Source organism: Anoplophora glabripennis, unplaced genomic scaffold (genome assembly GCF_000390285.2).
Source record: "Anoplophora glabripennis isolate ALB-LARVAE unplaced genomic scaffold, Agla_2.0 scaffold51, whole genome shotgun sequence".
Taxonomy (NCBI): Eukaryota; Metazoa; Arthropoda; class Insecta; order Coleoptera; family Cerambycidae; genus Anoplophora; species Anoplophora glabripennis.
Window position 1 is genome coordinate 1,539,240 of NW_019416324.1, and position 7,557 is coordinate 1,546,796.

The following is a 7,557-nucleotide window of genomic DNA, read 5'->3' on the forward strand; positions in this document are numbered from 1 at the left end:
AAAATAATGAAGAAAATGGTCCGTGTTCAATACTCAAGACCTTCGACTGAAATTAATTATAGATTAATAGTGATTAAATTGGTGTACCTATCTAAGATGGCTGCGAATATTTGCGGAAAAATGTGAGGAATGCTTTTTGCACGTCAGAGAGCTGATGTAGCAAAACTGCGAATACAGTTGTAATATAAGTATTACTCATATAGGATGGATATAATGTACGTAGCTACAGGGTGTTTCAGTTTTAAATGGTAGAATGGGAGGTGGAGCGCACAGCTGATTTCGGAACATCCCCATGCTTACACGTTTCTGAGATACTGAGTGTTTTATGCATTTTGACTATAGCTTTGCGTAATATATTAAATTTTTTAATTTTCTCTTAAATATGGACAAAAAAAGACTGTATATCGGTATATAAAATAATGACATAATATTTGATATACTTTAGTGGTAAAAAACATGTGAACAGTTCGTAGATATTGAGACGTTCATGAATTCCTGACTTCAGTGAATATTACAGTTTGACTTTCGATTTTTTAATAAAAATAATTTTGAAAACATTAAAATGGGTAAAATAAATGATAAACAATTATATTTAGAGGTTTTTTAATGTAGCTTTTAGAGCTCGGCAGATATTTCTAAGTAGAACAAACGAAACATCCACTTTCATAAACATTTCATTTTTATTATTTTTTATTTTTTAGCAAATTTTACTAGTGACTATTTTATGTTCTATTTTGAAAAATTAAAAAAAGAGTAAACATTATAAATGAACATTGGTATTATTGGTCGAAAAACAAGTATATTGTTCTAACGACCATTTATGTATTTTCTCTGTTTTTAGGATTTATGGCAATTAGTAATGTTCAAAACCAGAAATCCAAAATTCAAATCCGGGATATAAAGGATTCTAACTACTTTGTCAGGCAATATAAATAATACATATATTTAAAAAAATCCTTTTGAAATTATTTTCATAAAAAAATCATCAGATCATTTCCGCTTTTGGAAGAAACTGGTAAATACAAAGAGCATATTTCTTTGGAATCGGAAGATTCAGGAACATCTGCTATAATTGTGCTGCGAAAATGACTGCAAAAAAATAAGACGATTCTTTCCTATTGACAGAACATACACTTATCGCGTTTTATTTTGTCAGGGCATCGACAGTGATTTTTTAGAATAAAAATGTAGCAATATCTTTTCCAAAAAGGAATGTGTTTCACTGAAATTTGGTACAAACAAGTTTTTGAGTATGCTAACTATAGCCGATTTTTCAATTTGCCTTTTTGTTGAAATTTTGGTAAAATAAACTTTAAATGTTGTTTCCTTGTTGTGTATATAAAATATTATAACCTCTTGTCTCAATGGGATTTATGTCGGCAAAATGTATCTGGAAAGATAATTAATAAGTGTATTTTCAAGTGTTTTTATCGAGGTTCCATTTTCTTTCCAATGTTCTTTTTCCAGAAAATAAAATGAACAGAAAATCAGTTTTAGGTGTTTTGAACTTATCCAAAAAGATGTTTTCAGGAATTTCAAATTGTATCTCGAAAAATACATTTCTCGGCATATACAGGGTGTCCGCAAATTTCACCGACAACGTTTGACTGCACATTCACGACGATAAATAAAGACGATCTACGAAAAAAAGTTACTTACCTTCAAAGTTGTCAAAAATAAAACTAATTTAATTAATCCTATTAATGCCATTATTCTTAAGAATGGCTTTCTGTAGGCGATTTTCTCAAGGGACACTATTTTTTTTAAATAAAATGACCATTTCAATGTTGCTGCCCGTTTTAAAAAAATACAACCACTGTAAAAGTTTTGACCGTTAAGAGGGAGAGGTAACCGGAGAAAACTATCACTCAGTATATCGATTTGACTAAAACTTTAAGAAATAATACGCAATAATAGTCCAAATAAATGTACCAAATTTTAACGCGATCGGTAAAAGGTTTATGAAGTTATTTATTAAATTAGTTTTATTTTTGACAACTTTGAAGGCCTGTAATACAAAAACCAAACGGTTTTAATTTAACTTTTTTTTTCGTAGATCGTATTTATTTGTCGTCGTGAATATGCAGTCAAACGTTGTCGGCGAAATTTGCGGACACTCTGTATGATATTAGAATTTAGCCAAAACTTTCATATTTTTCGAAAAATGTATCATCAATTTTGATTAACTGCGATAATGCTAAGCTAAGAATCACCCACTATATCTAGGTTGTTCTTATTTGTTGTTCAGACAAGAAAAATTGTTTTTGTAAAATCAAACATAAATGATTCTCATTTGATCACAAACAAGATCCAGACTTTATAGTGGTCACTGGTCATACTTCATTAAATATTAAGAGGAATATACAGATAAAAAATTTGGAAAAGTGACTGAAAAATAAAAACTAAAGTCGAAGTTGTATTTCTGCCCGAAAAATTTTTCAAATCTTGGATATATCAGGGAGTACACCGTGTTTTCAATTTGTAAAATTAATACTCGACATATTCAAGAAGTAGATCGTATTATTTGCAATTTGTTCACCCCGTATCCCCTCCCAGACGCCTACCGCTGGAGTTATCAGCGCGAACGGCTCAAAACGCGGCAGGACGCACGTACTATACGCGAGACGCGGGTTCTTGGCGGGCGCGCTTTTTTTTTCACATTCAAATAGTCGGTAGTGGTAAGTGCGGACGTAGAGACCGTCGTCTACGAATTTTTGAATAGCCCTCACCCGAGATCAGTGAATTTTAACCCCAGTGGTGGTTTTTAAAGGTTCCGACAGCCCTCCGCTCCCCCCGAACCAAGTAAGTCGATTTTCGATTTTTATTTTGATCTCGGCGATCGCCGGCGATATTATTTGTAAGAGAAAATATTTCGTCGTTGTTTTCTCGAACAATATTTGGTGCTTCGCCGTATGCGTGCGATCTGTTTGGTTAAGCATTTTTTTTCGTGTTTGCCGTCGCTGGCTTTATTGTAGCACCTTTATGTGCCGCACTCATATCGCAAGTTTATTGTTTTACTGCGTCGTCAGTGTATGCCGAAACTTGTTGCATCAGACACTTGAAATTAAATTCCTTCGAGTCAGTTTCCTTTTTGTATTTCGTTTATTTAACTGCATCATCGCGCTGTTCCTTAACGAATCTCGTGTAGGGTATTGTGAAATGTACATTACAGCTTCCTGCACCGAGGATAACGAGCTAGGCACACTTCTGCAGATTTTTAGCTCTTCGAGAATGCTACGTACCATTGTCGACATAAAAAGATGCAAAATGGAAACATTTTTCTATGAAACGCTGACTTATTGTTAGTAGTTCTTGCATTTTTACATTTTAAGGTATTCAGCTGAATCAGATAGTTGCGAGTAATAGATTTTTGCCAAATGAAGTACATACATTCTTTGGTAAAAAATTGCAGTAGCATTTACAAATAAAACTGTTGTAAGTTGTGTCTTTGCAAGTTTTCAATAAATAGTCCAATCAATCTGTCGCGGCCTAAAGTTAAATTTACAAAAAATACTCCTGGAAACAAAAAATATGGTGATATACTCCAATCGAAAAATTGAAATGAGAAAGTTATAGCTATTAAAAAAACCTATCGATTGGTGTTTTTAAATATGTATATCGATTGCTATATTACTTTTCGAGATATATCGAAAAAACCGTCAAAAATCGACTTTTTTTGTTTTTGCTGTATCTCTTGCAAATTAAGGTTTTGAAAACTTGTTACTTGCTGTAAATGTAGTCCTCGGCATGAAAAAAAAAGTACATTTTTTTAAATCAAAAAAATATTAAACATTTTTCGAGTTATATAGATTTTTCGAAAAAAAGATCATCTCGAAAATCGGCTCTTCTTGCTCGACGAATAGTCGTAGAGGAACGAATCAGGGCTCATTTTTTGCTTAAGAATTGTACTTTCATGGTAAAAAAGAGTTATAACGATTTTATTCATTTCAAGTGTCCAAAAATGACTGAAAAAAGTAAAAATTGTTTGATCGTGTTTTTCATGAATATCTCTTTTTCGACTTTCATTTCTCGATAATGTCTCTATTACAGGAATTCATTTGCTGGCATTTTTACGCGAATTAAAAAAAAATCGTTGCTCTACGACCTTCTGGAGCTGAGATAATTCTTTTTTTTTTTTCAAAAAAATCCATAGGCCGCTATTTAAGTGCTACAGCTACAGTAATTTAGTTGAAAATCATTTTCATTTTAGCAATAACATACTGGCAAAGACTGAATATCGTAAAACTTAGCAAATTGAACTGGAGCTTTACCTTTGTTAAGCTTTATAACATTCAGTCTGTCATATTTCTAAAATGATTTGTAACAAAATTATAAATGTAAAAACAATCAGACAAACAGATTTATTTCAGTCAGTTAGGCTCTACCTTTTTGGTTCTGAAGGAATTCAGTTTTTTTATGAAAATGAAAGGTAAATATTAAAAAATTAATAGAAAGAGAACCTTTTTGTTTAGTAAGAAATAATTAGTAGTGACTAGTTGATGATGTTCAAAATATGTCGAGAGTGCGATCAACAGGTAGTCTAATGTCTTCCTTTTAGGTAACTTTTTCATAAAATCGATACTTTTGCAGTCTTTTTATCCCTACTTTTTATTTTCAATAAGCAATATGTCGAAAACGTTAATTTTTTTCGGTTTAGACATTTTAATTTTGAATCCAGTTAAACCATATCTTTAATACATCTTTAAAACACAATTTTAAACTTAGTTTTTCTTATAATTTTCCTTGTAAGTAAATAGAGTGAAGAAACTTCACGGTATCATATTTAAAGTCTGTGTCTGCAGCAGTTGTTGAGCAGTTGATCAAAAACTTCAGTTTCACGACACATTTCTGTAGGATAGTAATGCCCTAAGCAAACCTAATACAGGCCTACATACTTTTTCCTTGAAACATAAAAAAAACGTGTACAAAAACCATTTAAAAACTGATTCCAAGCATTTGTATAAAGACATTTATACATATGCCTCTGTTTTTTCTTGTTTCCGTCAAGGATGGAAGATTTGGGAGATATATAAGTTTAAGAAGGATGGTAAAATGTTATATTCTTAACGTTTAACTTAGACTTAGGGCATCTATTTGGTGTTATCTTTGCACACTTATTTAGTTTTATTTTCGCACATGGTATTCGATATTTATTTTCAAATATTTTCTTGAAATCCTGTTGCGTTTTGCTTCAACAAAAACCTAGAAAATACATTCAATCGTTAGCGCAACAAAAGTCTTACTTGTCTTACGGAAATTATTCGAAATGTCTGATCCAAAATGCACCCTGAATATCTTGATATAATAAAATTAAACACGAGTGCATTTTTCCGTAACAGTCTCGACAAATTTTGTATTGACAAACATTGGGGGACATTTCGGATCAGCCTGTGTGCTCGCGACAAAAATTTGTGACGAGCATTTTTAGTACCAGCACATTATTAGCAAATTCATTACTCCGTACGTAACACACCGACGCCTAAGGCCATTTATTTCGATGTTTATGCACGCGAGTACGTGAACTTAGAACTAGCAGGTGTTTTGTTACGATTGTTCTTGTAAGAAGGGCGCTTTATGTGGGCAAAGTTTATGCTGACTCGGCGTATGTAGCGGACTAGAAAACGAAAAACAGTCTACCGTGGTCGTTTAGTTTAGCTTAGATTTATGGCCTGGTAAAATTTTATTAAGGAACGGTAAAAATCCAATAAAGTAGCGCATTGGACGGATGTTTCTATGTATAAATGAATAGATCAGTAGTAGGCTATTGATAAAAGGATTTTAAAAGGAACTATGAGGTTCAAGATATTTTATTACATGTTTAGATCAAAAAACCGCGAAATGCTATTAAAGTAGCGGGTGGAAATTGGAGATAGGGGTGAAAATGCATCCCTTTCAGTTTTTTTATTGTAGTTCGAAAACGAAGCAAAATTCCACTTATAGTTCTTAGGAAAAATTATTTAGAGAATTGAATTTCCCATCAAAATGGCTTATTTAAAAAATTTACAAGGAAAATTTTATGCAAAAAATCGTTAATAAACAATTTAAAGAAAAAAAAATCGATTTTTAGATTTATTTTACTTTTTGCAATAGTTTTTTTTTGAGTAAAGATAGGTATAGGCATTGCTTCATAGAAAAAAAAGTAGATAAAGTTAGTTAAAGTTAAAGATAAAACGAAGCAAAATTTCGGTATAGTTCATAGGAAAAATTTTGTAGAGAATTGAATTTCCCATCAAAATGGCTTATTTAAAAAATTTGAAAGAAAAATTTAAGCAAAAAATCGTTAATAAACAATTTTAAAAACGGCAAAAAATAAGATTTTTTTATTTATTTTACTTTTTTGACTGTATTTTTTTTTAATAGTAGGCAAAGAAAATTGCTGTACAAAAAAACTAGATCAGATTCCCTTCAAAATGATGCGCTTTCAAAAGATTTTGAAATAATATTGACTGAATTATAACCGGTCAAACTTAAATATTTCTTAGATTTTTATCGTTTTTAACATAGTAATGATTATAATTCTTATTATTTTTACAATAAATTGGTTCTTTATTTAATAAAAAATTATTTCAAAAGTTTTATTTGTTAATAATAAATTAAAGATTTTCACAACTAGTCAAAAAGTAAAAAAATAAAAAAATCTTAATTTTTGCTGTTTATGAAATTGTTACCTATTTTTACTCGAAAAAAACTAGAGGCAAAAAAGTAAAAAAAAAAATAAAAAAATCGAATTTTTTGCTTTTTTTCAAATTGTCTATTAACGATTTTTTGCATAAATTTTTCTTTTAAATTTTTTAAATAAGCCATTTCGATGGGAAATTCAATTCTCTACAAAATTTTTCCCATCCAAAAATTGAAATGGGTGCATTTTCACCCTTATTTCCAATTTCCACCCGCTAATTTAATAGTAATCCACGGTTTTTCAATCTAAAATGACCCTTTGAATGATTCATGCAATAAAATTGCCTGACATTGATAAAAATATTAATTTACAGAAATTTTAACTTTCAAAGCAGTGAAAAGATCGAAATAACTTTCTCATAGCAGTGTGATTTTATTTTGCTGTTTAATGAAAAAATAGATTAATCCACGACACCTACATCCAATAATGTTGTGCAACATTTCGATACTTTATCGAATTACATTTTGTATTGTACAGTTCCTTTATCTTAAAGTTATCATTATCCAACAAAATTTTAACGATTAATTAATAAAGACCACTTCCGTAGCTGATATCTTCAAATGGTGCGACACTATAATTAAAATTACTTATCAAAAAAAATAATCGGGGTTTATGGTACAGCCTAAAGTACCAGTAAGGCCAGTGAGGATTATTTAAAATAGGGTGTTAGCGCTTAATGGAAAACTAGATTTATTTAATCCATTAAACGGGTTTTTTAGTCTAAATTGCTTGTTTTGTGTTCTGGGCAAATGGGACATTATTTGCTTTACTATTTCATTATTTCGTAAGTAATTCCGCTTCACTAATTGACGTTTGGGTAGTAAAAGTATGGGTAAAATTGAGATAAAGGAAACAATGTTGGTCGTTATCTTCAAGTG

At 30.8% G+C, this 7,557-nt stretch overlaps 1 protein-coding gene across 2 annotated transcripts in view; it reads left to right on the forward strand.

Moving 5' to 3' along the window:
* The window catches only part of LOC108907652 (thyroid receptor-interacting protein 11), a 34,944-nt gene that overhangs the window by 7,859 nt on the left and 19,528 nt on the right, over positions 1-7,557 (forward strand). The window contains exon 1 of one of the 2 annotated variants that reach the window (XM_018711411.2): positions 2,696-2,802. The exons of the other annotated variant lie outside the window; for it this stretch is intronic. The gene's annotated coding sequence lies outside the window, so the exon portion shown is untranslated. Of the gene's footprint in view, positions 1-2,695; positions 2,803-7,557 lie in introns of those variants that run through there. 2 annotated transcript variants of the gene reach the window in all.